This window comes from Rhamphochromis longiceps, linkage group LG1 (assembly GCF_057381845.1).
Source record: "Rhamphochromis longiceps isolate RC_006_pf linkage group LG1, R_longiceps_female_GT1.1, whole genome shotgun sequence".
Taxonomy (NCBI): Eukaryota; Metazoa; Chordata; class Actinopteri; order Cichliformes; family Cichlidae; genus Rhamphochromis; species Rhamphochromis longiceps.
Window position 1 is genome coordinate 39,247,556 of NC_140557.1, and position 18,341 is coordinate 39,265,896.

Sequence of the window (18,341 nt, forward strand, 5' to 3'; positions counted from 1 at the left end):
CCTCTCCAGTCTGTGTTGAAGACGGTGACTGTTCGGTTGATCCTGCCTCGTAACATGCGAACTCACAATGTTTTTCATGTCTCGCAGGCCTGTTCGGACCAGCCCGCTGTGCCCGCCTCCCGGGCCCCCGCCACCCGCCCGGATTATCGACGGCGCCCCGGCGTACTCCATCACCCGCATTATGGATGCCCGGCGCCACGGTAGGGGTTTTCAGTTTTTGGTGGATTGGGACGGGTATGGTCCGGAAGAGCGTTCCTGGGTGCCGCGGTCTGCGATTCTCGATGATGCCATGGTAAGAGAGTTCCGCCGCCGGCACCCTGACAAGTTTGGTAGGTCGCCGGGTGGCTCCCATTAGAGGGGGGATACTGTCAGGATCTGACGGTGCCCTGACCGGTCGACCTGCCGGTGTGTGTGTGTGTGTGTGTATATCTGTGTGCGTGTGTATGTGTCTCCCCTGTCGCTCTGTCTTCCCCTCCGGCTCTGCTGTGATGTGTTGGGGGGTAGCCTAGCAACGGGCTACCTTCGACCCGGAGGTGCTGTCGCCCGGAGCTGCCACACCTACAGTCAAGCCACCAGCTGCTGCCAATCAACTTCCATCTTCAGCAGGGCTACTTAATGGTGTGGCTGAGCGACAGACAGCGCTGGAGTATTGCACTAAGTCTGGTAGTGTCGTTGAGTCGCTAAACGTTATTGTAGTGCTGTCCGATCGTCATACTCATTCTGCTGTCGTGTGTGTGTGTTCACCCAGGGATTGACGGAGGATTCACGGACACAAGGGAAGCACCTGGAGGAGAGACGGGCACTCATTACTACGCACGGGCTTACACGGAAGGAGGGACGCACTATCACCACTGTCGCACATTTGAACTGTTGTCACCTTGCTGCACTGTAAATAAATGCACTGTCATTATTTCTGAGCTCCGCGCCTGAGTCTACTCTCTAACCACCGTGACATGGAGGGCCCGAAGAGCCCGTCCAGCCTCATGCCTCGTCAGCTGGAGGGCCCGAGGAGCCCGTCCAGCCTCATGCCTCGTCAGCTGGAGGGTCCGAGGGGCCCGTCCAGCCTCATGCCTCGTCATCTGGAGGGTCCGAGGGGCCCGTCCAGCCTCCTGTCTCCGCTGGAGGGTCCGAGGGGCCCGTCCAGCCTCCTGTCTCCGCTGGAGGGTCCGAGGGGCCCGTTCAGCCTCCTGTCTCCGCTGGAGGGTCCGAGGAGCCTGTCCAGCCGCCACCTGCGGCCGCCTCCTCCTCGCCTGGTCCAGCTTCATCCGAGTCTTCATCCTCGTCTGGTCCAGCTTCTGCTTCTGCCTCGCCTGGTCTGGCCTCTGCTTCTGCCTCGCCTGGTCCGACCTCTACTTCTACCTCGCCTGGTCCGGCCCCGCCACCGCCTGGTCCGGCCCCGCCATCGCCTGGTCCGGCCCTGCCATCGCCTGGTCCGGCCTCAGCCTCGGCTTCTGCTTCTACTACGCCTGGTCCGGCCTCTGCTTCATCGTCTACGCCTGGTCCGGCCTCAGCCTCTGCAGCCCCGCCTGGTCCGGCCTCGTCTGGTCCTGTGCCCACCGGGCCTCGGCCAGTACGCTTGACACTGGAGCGCCGTCGCTGCCTTCCGCGCGGCCGGCCACCTGAACTGCTCCGTCGTCTCCTTCGTCGCCGCCGCTGCCTTCCGCGCGGTCGGCTCCCGGATCGCCGCCGCCATTGCCGCCCGCACGGCCGGCCCCCGGAACTGTTTGACTATTGTTCTCCTGTGCCGTCTGCCGCCGGGCCGGCCCCCTGCTCAAGTCAACTGTGGACTTCTGGACCATCACCCTCCGGGTCGGCCCCCTGAGGTGTTGCGAACTGTTTGTTTTGTGGCCTTGTTTCTGGCCCTCCGTCCTGGGCGCCCGCCGCCCGCCCTTGGTGGGTTGCCTTTTGGTTTTGTTTTTTTGGGGTTTTGGGCGTCTGGAATCTGCCCTTGAAGGGGGGGCTCTGTCATGATCCTGGGTCTGCTGACCCAGCGTTTTGTGTTTAGTTTATGTAGCCTTCAGGTTTCCTAAGTTCATCGTTATCATGCCTAGTTGTTTCCAGTTAATTTTTACCCCTCGTGTTCCCACTATGTTAAGTCTATCATGCCTAGGTGTTTCTAGTTATTTTCCCCTCGTGTTTCCACTATGTTAAGTCTCCCCTGCTTTTCATGTATTTCATGTCTGTGGCTTATGTTGTCAAGTTCAGGTTGTCATGTTTATATCTCACTGTGTTTCCTGTTTTATTGTGAAGAGGTCTGGCGTGTCTGTGTTCATCATGTTCAGTTACTCTCCCCCTGTGACGTAATTATGTTCATGTGTCAGCTGGGTTCCCATGTGTTGCCACTTCCCTCATTATCCTCCTGTGTCCATTTAGTCTGTGTGCTCTCAGTCATTCTTGTCAGGTCGTCCGTTGTATTCGTCCGTTGTTCCTATGTCTCCGCTCCAGGTATCCCTGTCAGTTCGTTATGTTTAGAGTTTTGTATGTTTCGTTTTAGTTCACCCAGTTTAGGTCATTGTTTAGTTTTCATCGATTCCCTATTATTTTGTACCCTCGTTTCTTGCCTTAATAAACGGCTTGTTTTGTTATTCATATCTCATTTCGGTCTGCGCTTGAGTCCTTCCCTGCAACATACGGTCTGCCCTAGCCAGACCGTGACATTATGCATTATGGATGGTTTTCTGTTTCTCTGGTGCTTTGTTGATCATTATGATAAATCTATGTTTCAGTTATTGTGGTATATTTCTGCATCATGATTAATGTTCTGGTTGTATTTTGTTATTATTGCAGGTTGACTTCAGTGTCTTGTTTAGCTCACTCTGTCTAGTCTGTGTGTTAAGTGTGTCGTTTCCTGTTTTACTTTGAAGGTTCATGTTCATGTCTGATATCAGTGTTTCTAACTTTGCTCCCCCTGTCTCGTTAGGTCTCATTCCTCCCAGCTGTGTTCCCCTTCTGTCTCTAATTCCTTGATGACTTCCTCAGTGTATTTAAGCCCAGTGTTTCTTTGTGTCAGTGTCGCGTCGTACCCTCAGATTGTGCCTGTGTGTTTTGGTTCTCAGTATTCATACTTCATGTTTTGTTTTCATGCCAGCAATAAAGCTGAGGTTTTTGAGTTGCATTCTGTTTCCGAGTCCTGCATTTGGATCTTCATCTCCGCCTGCCCGCACACAGAGCCCTGACAGAATGACGCGACCAGTATGGATCCAGCAGACTCAATGAGGGAGTGCTGCTCACCTTTTGACGGGACCCGGCTAGCGCTTGGAGGGACTCCGTGCTGCCGTTCCTCGCTCGCAGTCTACCCTTTGGCCCACTCATCTGCTTCCTCCCCTCGGTCGCCCCGGTCTTGCAGAAAACACTCCAGCCGGTCCCGGGAGGATTACTGTGAGACCGTGAGAAACCAGCTTACGCTTGTACAGGCATTCTAGAAAATGTTGGGGATTATTATTGTGCCACCCGACTCACCCAGTGTTTCCACATCGCAGCAGGAGCAGCCACAGCGGACTTTTTCCTCATCGCATTCAAGCACCCCTGCTCCCTTTTCCACAGGGTCACGACATACGTGTGCCCGGCGCCCTCAGCTCAAAACGGGAGTCCAACTTTCCCCAAAGACTACCTTCATTTTCCTTTTGTGTCAAGGGATAAATAGACTGTTTCCCCCAAGGCCGCTAATGCCAGTTTCATGAAATCCAGAGCTCATGTTTCTCCTGTTCGGGAGAATAAAAGTGTTCATTTTGAGAACGATTATTTCCCCCTGGGTTCAAAAGACTGTGCTCCTGATGTTCCTTCAGACCCAGGAGTTAAGACTGTTTCATCTGGAACTGTTTATTCTGTTGCTATGTTTTTCAGTCAGCTGCCCAGCAGCCACCTTCAGCGCAGTTTCCGGTGTCCCCGCTGCCTCTTGCTCAGTTAGCCGCCCTGCCTGTTGCTCAGTCGCCAACTCCACCACTACTTTAAATTCAAATTTTATTTGTCACATTCAAGTCCTCCTCCTTGAATTGCTACCTTATCGTGGTGGAGGGGTTTGTGTGTCCCAGGGAACCCAGGGGCTATGTCGTCTGGGGGCTTTTGCCCCCTGGTAGGGTCTCCCATGGCAAATTGGTCCTGGGTGAGGGACCAGACAAAGAGCGATTCAGAAGACCCTTATGAAAAGAATATCGAGGGAACAGTTTACCCTGCCCGGGATAGGGTTACCGGGGCCCCGCCCTGGAGCCAGGCCCGGGGAGGTAGCAACGGTTCGCAGCCGAGTGTGAAGCAGCGGGAATGAGGATCAGCACCTCCAAATCTGAGGCCATGGTTCTCAGCCGGAAAAGGGTGGAGTGCCCACTCCGGGTCGGGGATGAGTTCCTGCCCCAAGTGGAGGAGTTCAAGTATCTTGGGGTCTTGTTCGCGAGTGATGGGAGAAGGGAGCCGGAGATCGACAGACGGATTGGGGCTGCAGCTGCAGTAATGCAGACGCTGCACCGGTCCGTCGTGGTGAAGAGGGAGCTGAGTGTAAAAGCGAAGCTCTCAATTTACCGGTTGATCTACGTCCCTACCCTCACCTATGGCCACGAGCTGTGGGTAGGGACCGAAAGAACGAGATCGCGGATACTAGCAGCAGAAATGAGCTTCCTCCGAAGGGTGGCTGGCCTCTCCCTTAGAGATAGGGTGAGAAGTTCGGCCATCCGGGAGGGGCTCAGAGTAGAGCCGCTGCTGCTCCACATCGAAAGGAGCCAGCTGAGGTGGTTCGGGCATCTGACAAGGATGCCCCCTGGGCGCCTCCTGGGTGAGGTGTTCCGGGCATGTCCCACCGGGAGGAGGCCCCGGGGCAGACCCAGGACACGCTGGAGAGATTATATCTCTTGGCTGGCCTGGGAACGCCTTGGTGTTCCCCCGGATAAGCTGGAGGAGGTAGCTGGGGAGAGGGAGGTCTGGGCCTCTTTGCTTAGGCTGCTGCCCCCGCGACCCGGCCTCGGATAAAGTGGATGAAGATGGATGGACATACACAGTCATACACAGTACGATATGCAGTGAAATGCTTATACAACTGCTCATGACCTAAAGAAAAAAGACTATGAATAGGATAGGAAATAAATATGAAAATTAAAAAGGTTAAATTTAACTAGGAATGAATAAGATAAAATATATAAATTAAAGTTGAAAATAAAATAACTGTACAACAAAATACACAATACACAGTATACAAATATATAAGAATGTATGAAGAAATATAGACCAATAACAGCAGCTGTACAAGTATTAAATGGAAATGAAGAAATATAATGTCCAGGGTTGTGCAATCCACATTTGTAAGTGTCTTGTGCAGTGCAAATATGCTTAAAGTTTAAGTGATGAAGTGATTCGATTAGATGACCACGCATCTAATCGAATTAGTGTAAACAATGTCCAGAATATCCAGTGTGTGTGTAAGAACTATATGTGTGGGTCAGTACTGTGTGGTGGTGTTATTGAGAGACCGTATCGCCTGCGGGAAGAAGCTCCTCCTCAGTCTCTCTGTGTTGGTCTTCAGGGAGCGGAATCGCTTTCCTGACCTCAACAGAGAGAACAGTCCGTTGTTGGGATGGCTGAGGTCCTTCACGATCTTCCTGGCCTTGGTCCAGCACCGCCTGCTTTAGATTGAGTGCAGGTCAGGGAGCTCGGAGCAGATGGTGCGCTCAGCTGATCACACAACCCTCTGTAGAGCTCGTCTGTCCTGCATGGTGCTGTTCCCGAACCAGGTTAAGATGTTTCCCGTCAGGATGCTCTCTATGGTGCACGAGTAAAAGTTCCTGAGCACCTTGGAGGGCAGTTGGAAGTCTCTCAAGCGTCTGAGGTGGTAGAGACGCTGACGGGCCTTTTTCACCACGGTGTTGATGTGACAGGACCATGACAGGTCCTGCGTGATGTGAACTCCGAGGTATTTGAAGCTGTCCACTCTCTCCACTGGGCACTCGTTGATGACAGGGGTCCAGTAGTTCCTCTCCTGCTTAGTGCTGAAGTCCACTATCAACTCCTTTGTCTTACTGACGTTTAGAAGGAGGTTGTTCCTCTCGCACCAGTTCTCCAGATTCCTTATCTCCTTCAGGTAGGCCGTCTCGTTGTTGTCAGAGATCAGGCTCACCATGACGGTGTCGTCAGCAAACTTAATGATGGTGGTGGAGCTGGTAATGGCCACACAGTCATATGTGTACAAAGAGTACAGCAGGGGTCCGGCACCGCTGGGTTCAGCCATGTCTCGGTGAAGCAGAGGAGATTGCAGTCCCGAATGTCTCTCTGGAACTTTATCCTGGTCCTGAGGTCATCAAGCTTGTTCTCCAGTGACTGGACATTGGCGAGCAGGATGCTAGGCAGAGGTGTGCAGTGTGCCGGCTCGTTTCCCTCGAGGCCGCCACTTCGCGTCGCGTCCTTTGTTCTCCCTCAAGATCTCACTCGGCCAGCTCGGATCCGGAGTTAAAAACTTCGAATTGTGAGTACATTGTATACCAATAGAAACAAGAGTGTCACTGTCATACCTAATGTGCCCAATGTTGATGATTTTGCCGATTTAAAAACGCTGAAAACTAACTTAAACAACAAAAACAAAGAAAAGGTGGTCGGAGCAGTCGTGACGGCAGCCGTGACGGCAGCCGACCTCACCGGCGCCATCTCTGATTTCACCTCCTGTTCAGTTGCCGCTAGCTCAGTCTACACCTCCACCACAATCAGCCCTGCTACCTGTAGCTCAGTCTTCAGTTCTGTCAGCTACTCAGCCACCATCACAACTAGCATCACTACAACCTTTATTGCAGTCCATAGCTCAGTCAGTAGCTCAGTTAGTAGCTCAATCATTAGTTTTGTCATCAGTTCAGGCTACAGTGTTGTCACCCATCCAGTCAGCCACTCATCTACACCCTCAGCCAGGGGTCTGACTAACCTTTGTTTCTTTATTTGCTTCTTACCTGCCATCATCCCTGGGGGTTGCCAGACAAAAGATGGCAGCCTCTTTGTATTTAGAGCCATTAAATACAAAGAGGGATAATTGGACCGCACCACCACTTCCTGCTGAAGGGCAGAATGGGTTTAGTGGTTTTTGATTGTCTTCTTTGGTGTTTAGTTTATTTACAAACTAGATTGTACTGCATTGTGATTTATGATTGTGTTTGTTTAAACACCCCTCGTGTGTCATAGTGGTCTGATCGGCCATTATATATACCCTTGTGTGTCATTTCATGTTTAGGTCAGTTATGTTTGTTTGGGCAGTCATTTGGTTTGTTAAGTTTGGGGTCCTTTGCCTGAGTTGAGTTTTGTTTCTTTGGCCTCTTTTATGAGCTCAACATTTATTACTTTTGTAAATATAATATTTTGGGAGTTAAATAAATGGAAACCCTATTTTTCTAATAATTCCTGTGACGACTCCTGCTTTTTCAACTCGGTCCATCACAATGACACAACTTTTAATTGAACTCATTCTACAAACTTTAAGCCCTATTGCATGTACTCCCATTGCAATACACTTAGTTTAGATACTTTTCTTTGTATGTATCATTTACGGCCTGTGTAAAAGAGCAAATCTCAAATTTAGTCTTTAGGTACTGCTGTTTACAGTCGGCTCCTTTCTTTTTGTGTTTTATACAAACAGTGACTTGAACTGTGACAGCACAGCGGCACGCTGGCAGGTCCTGATCCAGGTGAGACTTCACAGGATCCAAATCTTTAATACTCGTCCTCCGTGTCTGCACTGAGGCACATTTATCAACTGACATTAGATCCCACTTACGATGAAAGGCCAAAACTAGCATTGGTTGCCAAAGCTGGAAATAGCACAGCTCCAATTAGCTCACTGCTGCCCCCCCAAGAACAACTGTCTCAGACAGAATGAGCTATGGTGACAAGCTGGGACCCTGATGTGTCCTGCCTGTAGGATTTCCTGAAAGATGACAAAGCTCAGATTTCACAGGCTGTAGAGTAAATAAAAAGTGCAGCATGGTTGCACAGAGGCTTTGCAGAGGCAGTTTATAGAAACAATCATGGGGATTTGAACCCTAAAACACAAAAACTAGGTAAAAGGTAGCTGATAGTTCTCAGAAACCTCTAACCCCTTAAGCAGAAGGTGCAGGGATGCTGCCAGAGAATTTACTGCACCTTAAATAAACCACTGAATGCAGATGGTGTTACATCAGTTTGAAAGAAGATAGTTTTCTTAGCTTCTGTTGCCCACCCACAGAAATATATGGTATTAGTTACACTGCCCTGAAATGACTTAAAACACTACAGCAGCAGTTTTTCCTGTTTGGCTGTGTTTCTCAACAGTCATTCTCATAAAAGAGCCCAGTCAGGGATGTTTGTCTTCATGTAAAGGAAATAACTACAGTCTCTCGCTACCTATGCACCCCAGGTTACATTAATCGATGGCAGGTAGCCAAAGAAGCAGATGTAGGTTTGTCAGAGTAGAGACGACTTAGCACAGAGTTATTAGGAAAATGTATTAAATACAGTATCAGAGAGGTTTTTTTAACTAGTTAGAGGCTCTGTGCATGTAAAAATGTAGTATCAGAACCATAGTCAGGATGTGCTGATATAGGAAGAGATACGAGAACAGTAACAGTATGTTTGTTAAAATGCAGTGTGTGCAGGTGTGTAAGTGCATCGCATGTTGCAGGTGTGTGTCGGCCTTTAGAAAAACTTCAAAATCACATCTGCAGGTAAGGCAGGGATATTGAAGACGTTGCTAATCTCCAGTGGCTTCGAGAGAAAGCTACATGAATATGGACAACAAATATTTTTGGAAAAACTTCCTTTTTATGCTTTATATTCTCCACCTTTAAAAGTGTGAAGCCTATGCACCTAATTTCAAATGGTCACTGGTGCCCTATTTTAACTTTGAGTAACTCTTGACCTAATTCTGCTGAGTCTCAATAGCAGTGGCTGGCTTGCATGTAAGCACAACAAAATGGCTTGTGAAACCTCTTGTGAAGTTCCAAAAGTAAGTTAATCTGCACAGACTTCTGTGTTAAAATGGCTAAAAAAGCATGTTGATAGTGGAACAGTGTGGATATAGGGATTTACAGGTGTGCACACAGACAGCTGGAGCGCGCTGCTGTCTGTTACGCTTCATCTCTGCTAACTGGAGTCACTTTATGCTGTTGGTGCCTTTTGGAGCATTTTAATGGAATTATGTTACATGTAATATGGTTTGCTGTGTAGTGCAGCTTATCCAAGATGTTTGTGCTTCAGTTTTGGTTTATTCATTTCTTGTATTTTATTAGTCTGTTACTTGGCATTAATTAACAGATGTGCTAGCATATGAACTAGCAGGCATCAACAAGACAGACGTAATACAGAACAAACATGTAATACAGAAGCAATACAGAGACTGAATGATTTAGGCCCGTCTTACAGTGCAGGAGACTAATAGAAAAGCCCATAATTGTCTTTGCAAAACAGTGGATAACAGATTAATAACTGACTGACAGCTTTAGCAAAAAATCAGAATTCAGAAAAAAATGATCCATTTCTCATTGCTACTGCCACATCTACACACCTGCTTATCAGAAACTAACATTAAACCAAGCTGGATATTTCATTCTTGACTGGAATTAATGAAACAAAACAGCACACACACAAAGTGAGGAAAAAGATTTTGTGGGGCAAATACAAAATCCTTGAAGAGATCCGTTTTCACAGCACCAGAGCAACACAGACAGACGACATCTCGGGTCATTTTCTGGCTACGTCATAGACTTTCAATTCACCACGCATCCACTGCACAATCTGACAGCTTCAAATTGATTTGGCATAGTGTGAGACTGATTGAAGGCAGGATGTAATTGTATGTAGAGTAGTCTGATATTCATTATGTCTGCAAAAACAAGCAGCTGCTCGGTTTAGGAAAATTCAGCCGTGAGGGTAACAAAGAACACGCTCAGTTTGGCTCTGAAAAAAAAGCACATCAAGGAGTTTAGCACCTGTCTGTGTTTGACAAAACAGCTACAATTTAAAAAAACCAATTACTGCTTGAGAGCTCATCACAGTCTGATTGTCAGAAACCTCTCAAAGTTTTGTTTTTCTGAAGACAAAAAGCTGCTTCAAACCTTTTAAACATGGCCTGCGTTGAACTGGTCAAACACGCCATGTCATCAGACTGAGTCTCAGTCCAGTTCACCGTGAGTCATCGCTAAATACCAAGTGGTGCACTAAAGGGAACAAACTGTGCACCCAAAGAGAATGTCAGCTCGCTGGAACCAAACAGCTCCAGTAACAATCTCAAAATAGTCATGGTTACTGGCTAATGCTTGCCCAGCCAGTAGCTGTCACTATCTCATGCACAGTCTGGGACAATACAAAGGGTTTGATTTGTGAGAAAATCATCGGGTAATAACAGGTCAAACAAGATCTTGGCTTCATTTTGTAAACCTGACATTGCAATTTCTCAACAAATTGTTGTGCAATTGTTGCTGCTGGCAGGTCTCTTGTACAGAATGGTCCAGGATGGAGTTCAAAATCAAAAACATACTGATCTCATGTTAACACTGGAACTGTCAAGGGAATCACTTTGCCTTGTAGAAATCATGCAGCTCTGTTAAATCCCAACTGTCTCATATTTCATGCCTTTTTCCTAAAATGTCTTTATTCATCATATACTGAATTTTGGGGATGAAAACAACAGCTAATTATTACCTGAGGACATTATTTTGTCTTCATAGAAATTATTTAAACCTTTCATGCATGATTTATGACAACCTCAATCTTTTCTTAAGTATTTTTTATTCATCTTTAGGCAAAAAAAGATGAATAAAGAAAACAATCCTGATTGAGGTCATCATAAATCATACATGAAAGGTTTAAATAAAAATAATTACAATGAAACACGTCATACATCTATAGTAACATTAAACGACCAGTGGGAGTGACACATCAGTGTCCAATGTAGTGGTTTATGAGCAAGTTTACCATCAACACTGGCACAAATACAAGGAAACAGCCTTTGAATATCTGTAACTGTAGTGACCACTATGCATGAAAGGGTTAAAGCAACAGTAAGTGGCCTGCAACTGTTTACAAGCATTATCAGGAAAAATTAGCGAGAGCTAGCTAGATATGACTGATATATAAATATTCAGGGGACTGTTAGATAAAAGATGACTGCAGGGTTGAATGAGGGACTTTAGTGGGTGGGCTGAGCTGTGCATAATGCTGATGCAGAGCAGGGAGACACCTGAACTGAGCAGAGAGTGTGGAGAAGTAATCTGAGCAAACGAAACATAAAATCTGGAGGAAAAGCAGCTGGACTGATGCGTTTCAGGCCCGAGGAGCAGAGCTGAGCCGCGTGGATGGGAGGCGAGCGGCTGCAGAGGCAGTTGTGGAGGGTGTGATGAATTTTCAGATGCTAATTATTTTAGCATGCATATTATTATACATTACAGATATTCACACATCCCCACACTCTCTTTCTGCATATTCCAGTATGATTTAACCTTCACAACAACCCTATAATACAATTAAAAGACTGTAATTTTGTGGGTGATAAGAGGCTTATTTTAATGAAAGAACCCTGGCAGCTTAGATGGAGTTTAGAGTTTATCCAAAGAATTGCTGCTTACTTACAAACCATTCAAGGACTACTAGAATCTGAGTCCAGCAGCTGACCTGTTGGCTGTGTAGAAGAATAGAGAAGTTTAATGTTATCAAATGTGCATTATGCAGTTACACACAACGTTTAATTTAAATAAATGTATCTATATATATTTTGCCTTTGCAATGCTGTGGATAACCTATTTGTTACTAAAGGAAAAGAATATGACAGACGTCTGTGTGCAGCAATCAAGACATGACAGATTCCATCCATCCATCCATTCGCTTCCGCTTATCCTTTTCAGGGTCGCGGGGGGCGCTGGAGCCTATCCCAGCTGTCATAGGGCAAAAGGCGGGGTACACCCTGGACAGGTCGCCAGTCTGTTGCAGGGCTAACATCTAGGGACAGACAACCATTCACACTCACATTCACACCTAGTGGCAATTTGGATTATTCAATTAACCTATCCCCACAAGCTGCATGTCTTTGGACGGTGGGAGGAAGCCGGAGTACCCGGAGAGAACCCACGCAAACACGGGGAGAACATGCAAACTCCACACAGAAAGACCCCGGCCTGATGGTGGAATTGAACTCAGGACCTTCTTGCTGTGCGGCAACAGTGCTAACCACCGTGCCACCGTGCTGCCCGACATGACAGATTAATACTGTTAATGTAAAATCCTAAATTACACTGAGGACTGCATGCATCAGCTAATTAAGCCAGGCAAATAATGCTTTATAATATCAATATCATGTGCACAAGCCCCCCGAAAGATTGCTTACCGCACACAGAATAAAACTTTGTTACCTGTTTATTGCAGTGCAAAGATGACGTTACACGTGTCAGTTTTCATCCAACCGATCTGCACTCTCACATTAACATTTTATTGGACTAGTAGTTGGCTTGGCTCTGCACATAAACACACACATGCATATTTCATGTTTTGCTTATTGTACATGTCAAGTGTATATTAAGCAATTGATAGATAGATAGATAGATAGATAGATAGATAGATAGATAGATAGATAGATGGTGCTTGTGTGTACTGTAACTGTTTTCAATAAAAGCCGGCAAGCGGAGACCGGGGTCGAGGTCGTCTGTGGTTGGATTCAGAGTGCTTTCCTGAGACACTGAGCAGGCCTCCCTTGCTAGCAAGTAAAAACCGGCTAAACTCAGGACCTTCTTGCTGTGAGGTAACAGTGCTAACCACCGTGCAGTGTACCTCTTTGGGAGGAACACGGTGGTCCAAGTGATGATAATGGCTTAAATTTAATAGCTGAGTGATAATTGCCTAAATTTCCCAATTATGTCAATAACTTTACAATATAATTTCCCCATGAACTATAAATACACAGCATATCAATAGATATGCTTGATTGGAATATAATATTCCAATCAAGTATAAATATATCAGGTTTTTTTCCCCTGTAAATCTACCATAAACAAATGGCATTTCAATATAATTTCCCAGTGAACTATAGATCAACTGTATGTAATACATTTTCAATTATAAATGCTTTGTACTTAAATAATAATATCCTAGTAAACTATAAACCTAGCATTTCTCTATAGATTGTGGTCAAGAATCAATGAGTTTTGAATATTGGACAGGTGTAATAGACACGTGGAATTGAACAGCCAGTAGCTTCAACTTCCTGGTCAACTATGAGATGGATGAGATTTGGAATTTTAACATTTCTAGTGTTTAGAAACTAAGGACTCTGATGAGGTTTTACCGTTTTTTGCAACAGTTTGAGCTATAAATGTTGGCTATAAAAGGACGATGCACTTGACAGTAAGTTTAAACAGTCAAGGCTTTAAATCAGCCAAACAGAACATTTTTATTCTGAAAATCTGCCACCAGGAGAAAAAGAAAAGTCATAAGACAGGGAGTACACCTCAGATAGTCATCTTAAAAAACCCCAAAAAAAACAGAACAGGAAATGAGAGCAGGTACACGGATTCTGCACAAAGACGTAAACACAAAGCACGGACCCGCATCACAATCAGTGAGATATGGTTTTCTCACCCGACGGCACGGACACAGTCGAGGCTGAAAGCCGACAGCTTGCTGATTCCGATGTTTCGGCAGGTCCGCGCTTTGTGTTTACGCCCTTTTTTCTCTGATTCTGAAGCTGTTAGTTTGATCTCTCTCCAAACAATATTGACCGAACCAGCAGCAAAAGAAGATCCAAACTACGCTTCACATAAACATCGTCATGAATTCCCTCTGACTTTTGCTGTTTTGCTTCCACCAGGATAAAATCACACTTCATGGAGAGCTCTCTCTCTCTCTGAAAATCTTTGTTTTCTGCATTATTCGCTTGCCTTTTACGCACAAGTCTACCGTTGTTTATACAGTGGTGTGTCTAGAAATTTTTTGTTGGGGGGGCCAGGTAGGGGCACAGATTTGGAGAAGGGTGGCAGATGTAATTGGCAGATGATGTTAGAAAAAGGAATTCTACCAACCGTTAAACATAATTCAATAACCCTATAAACCTAATAACAGAATGCACTTTTAGCTCTTATTAGAATGAGATTTTAAACACTACAGAGCAAAGTTTTTAGGTACTGTGTTGATAAAGTATAAGAGATACAATCAGTGCTTTGTCAGTGTTTATTCAGTACTCAAGGACAGCAATATTTGCATAGTATTTTTACTGACATATAGTGCAGATCTGTTTTGGGCAAAAACATTTTTGAATATTAAAATATGAACATTTTTAACATATGTTGTGGAAGTTTTCCATTTAAATAAAGCCTGCAGACGAGCGGTGAGCGGTAGCTAACATTCTTTAATCAAAACACACAAAGAACAGACAACCAAGCTTGTGGAGAGCCTGCATGTCCGCGGGACAGACAGTCAGCAGAGTCTCCCTGAGCCCAGCATGGCTCTCAGTTAAATACCTTCTCCAGGAACAAAAGGCAGTACACGGCTGTTTCACACCTTAAGGTTCACACTCCCTTGCTGTTTAAATCCAGTGGCACCAAGGCATTATACAATAAAATAATGTGATTAATACATAAATAAAAAATAAATAAAATAAAAATTCCTATACACATACAATTGGCAAATTAGCCAATGGCAATGCAAAACTTTATCTGCCTATTAAAAAAGGAAGATAATCTTCTCACAAACTGGTGTTTGATTTTGAAACGGGAAAAAGTGGGGAAACAAATGAAAAGACTTAACATTTGAATGAAACCTGAAAGCAAGTAAATACTTTCTATACCTTCTTTTGATAATTTCTTCAGTATAAATTGTGCAAAAATAAACCTCTTGAACTTCTAATAGGAGTGTGTTACATGTTAGGAAGACAAGAAGTACAAAAGCATTTGTAAACAGCAGCACTTGGAGTTGCAAAATATTTATGTTTTAAAAGAGAACATTTACTCAAGTACCTACTCTATGCTTCATCAGATATTATCAGTGATTTAGAATAGGTGGATCATTAAATAAAAAAACTGTTATTTAAAGCAGGATTTTGTTTTACTTTCCAATTATGTGCCACAATACATATATGTTTAGTTAATTATTTATCCCCAAATATTAGGATCGGTTGAACACTTGACAATATAAACATCCCTTCCTTGCATTTTCCTTCTCACACATACCTTCATTTGTAGAACTCACAGCTGACAATGATGACTGCTGCTCAGTCCACCTTTCCCTGACATTGCTCTCTGCTTCTGGGTGTATTTTAGCCTTCTTAAGAAAGAAATTCTCAATATTTTGAGATCTTTTCATTCTTTCTCTTCTTTTATCTCTACTGGTTGGCCCTGAAGTAATAAAGCAAAAACTTATGTCACAAACAACAACTTTCCTGATGTATGACCTTGACTAGAAGTCAGGGATGTCAAATTCTGGCCCTCATGGACCCCTATCATGCACGTTTTAGATGTTACCTATACCAACAGAGCCAATTCAAATCAAATAATCCACATGAAAAACAACTTTAAGCCCATTTCAAGTAGGGCCGTACCTGAAAAAGGTTGTAAGTGTGTAAAGTGACATTTCACATGGTGCCATAAAATCTCATTCTACCATCTATCTGAGTGAAAAGCATTTAATCTGCACATATGTGACAGGTCTCAACCAGTCACAGAGACAGACAGACTGAAGGAGGAGATTCAGATTCATCAGTCAGATAATAATATTCAAAATGAATCAGCTCATTAGTTGCTTTACTGACTTTCTTATCAGTGTAGCAGCAGATAAAGTGACCATAGTTTGTGGGAATTTTCCTCACTACAGCACTACTCACATAAGAAATGTCACAAAAGTAAAAACCACTCCTCCAGCTTTTATTTGTTTGTCTATATTTGTTTTAAAAATCATGAGCATCCTAAGATCTTCCTCTACAGATCTCTCTTTAGTATTTGCTAAAGTTCTTAGTGTAAAAATACCGTCGGGGGATGAGATTAAAAAAACAAAGGTTTCTGTTTTCCTTCATAAATTCTTGATCAAACTAATAAATGCCATGCAAACCTAAATGGGACTCTCATTTCAGAGCCTATTGTTACATGCTGCGATAAGTGGCACTGTTGTTTGCTCTGATTACCACTGTTACCGTCACCCTCCACATCCTCTCCAGCTCTTCTCTGAGCCCTTGGTACTTCTCATGCTTCTCGTGTTGCTTCTTCCTGATATTGCTGTCATTCGGAACCGCTACATTGATCACTACGGCCGTCTTCTTCTGTTTGTCTACCACCACTATGTCCGGTTGGTTAGCCACCACCATTTTGTCCGTCTGTATCTGGAAGTCCCACAGGATCTTAGCTCGGTCATTCTCCACCACCCTTGGGGGCATCTCCCATTTTGACCTCGGGACTTCCAGGTTATACTCGGCACAGATGTTCCTGTACACTATGCCGGCCACGTGGTTATGGCGTTCCATGTATGCCTTGCCTGCTGGCATCTTGCACTACCTACTGTTATGTGCTGGACTGTCTCAGGGGCATCTTTACACAGCCTGCACCTGGGGTCATGTCTGGTGTGATGGACCCCAGCCTCTATGGTGTCATTTATGTATTTGGCATAAATGACACCATTCATCAGAGGGAGGAATATGCAGGCAGGAGGGGGAAATAATCTTCATACTCCCCGGCAAATCACACGCGGAGTGAAGTGCAGTTTCTTTTGAACCATGAATGGATTCCTGCATCATTACATGGCCAACGTGAATTCCAGCTAATTAATGTTTCCAAGTCAAATCCATATTCTGGTCTTTCTACTTTTACATCTGTGTTCACATTTTACAATGAAATATACAAACCTTTAATTAAAACAGAGGTTAGACATGCAATATTCCACTGGCTATCATATCTAATAGGTATGAGACAGAAAGCAGCTGATAATGAGCATGCAGGGTGGTTAACTGAAGATGGGATAAAAATATAATTTTGTTGGGAATAATCAAAAACATGACTGAAGAAGAGACAATCTGAATGCTAATGGCAACAGAAAACCCAGAGGCAGAACTCGGAGAATACAACATCATTTTGAGCAGTTGAAAAATGAACACATCTTTCCAAAGGGGAAAAAAACAATGAGAGAAAAGCAGCTCAAATTACTAACAAGACTTGTAACTCTGTCAAAGTCTGTTACAAAACATTGCTCTGAAACAGTTTCTTATATGGGGAAAACTGTGTGCCGTTTGGCCCGGTGCTTTAATGCAAAACACTGATATGAAACCACGCCGTCACAAGGAGAGAACGTGTGCACAGGTTTGTTTTGTTTATTTGTTAATTTATTTTTTCAAACATGTAAACAATATGCAGGTACATTTAGTAAAGAAAATAAGAGAGAAATAAAAATACTATACAAAAGTCAATACATTTCAATATTGCTACTGTTTTGATTCATTTCCATGTTGGGAAGAAGTACACACTTATTTAATCCCACTCGCTTGCCATAAGTTATCAGTTAATATTTAGCCAGCTTCCTGATATAATCTGTAATAAAAATAGTGAACAGATTTCTGATATAATATATACTATATAGTATAATATCACATCATGACATTTTTTAAATGAAGACATTCACTTAATTTCAATATTTTCCATGTCTTTATAGTTTCTAGAAGATCATATTTTTATAACTCTTTTTGAACTGTTTTATGTTGGGACGTTGCTTTAATTCCATATTCAAACTGTTCCACAGTTTTTTAGTCCAAGCACAGAAACACAAAAGCTTTTTGTTGTAGTACGTACCCAAAAACCCCTTAAATTATAACTTACTTCTTTTAAAAAAAACATACTCAGAATATTACCTGGCAGTGCTTTATTTTTTGCTTTGAATAAAATTTGTGCTGTTTGGAGTTTTACAAGATCAGCAATTTTCAATATTTCAGACTTCAAAAATAATGAGTTTGTATGTCCCTGTAACCTGCACTGTGGACGATTCGAACTGCTCTTTATTTTGTTTGGAAGAGTAAAAAGTGAATGTAATGTGGTTTTAAAGACCTCTGCACATTAGCTTAAGCATGGTGAAACCAGTGAACATAGGCAATATGAAGTGATGTTCTGTCGAATACCTGTTTTGCCTTGTTTAGTATTGCAATGCTTCGTGATTCTTTGGAATTAATATATCTTACGTGAGCTCTCAGTTAAGTTTTTCATCTATTATTACCTCCAGAAATTTATTTTCACTGACTCTTTCAATATCAACACCTTTTATTTGAATCTTTGCATTTGTATTTAAACTACTAATTCCAAATAACATAAGTTTAGATTTATGAAAATTTAATAAAATTTTTTTTATTGAGCCAGAACTTCACTTTACTTATTTCATATCCTCCAATAAATTCTGCA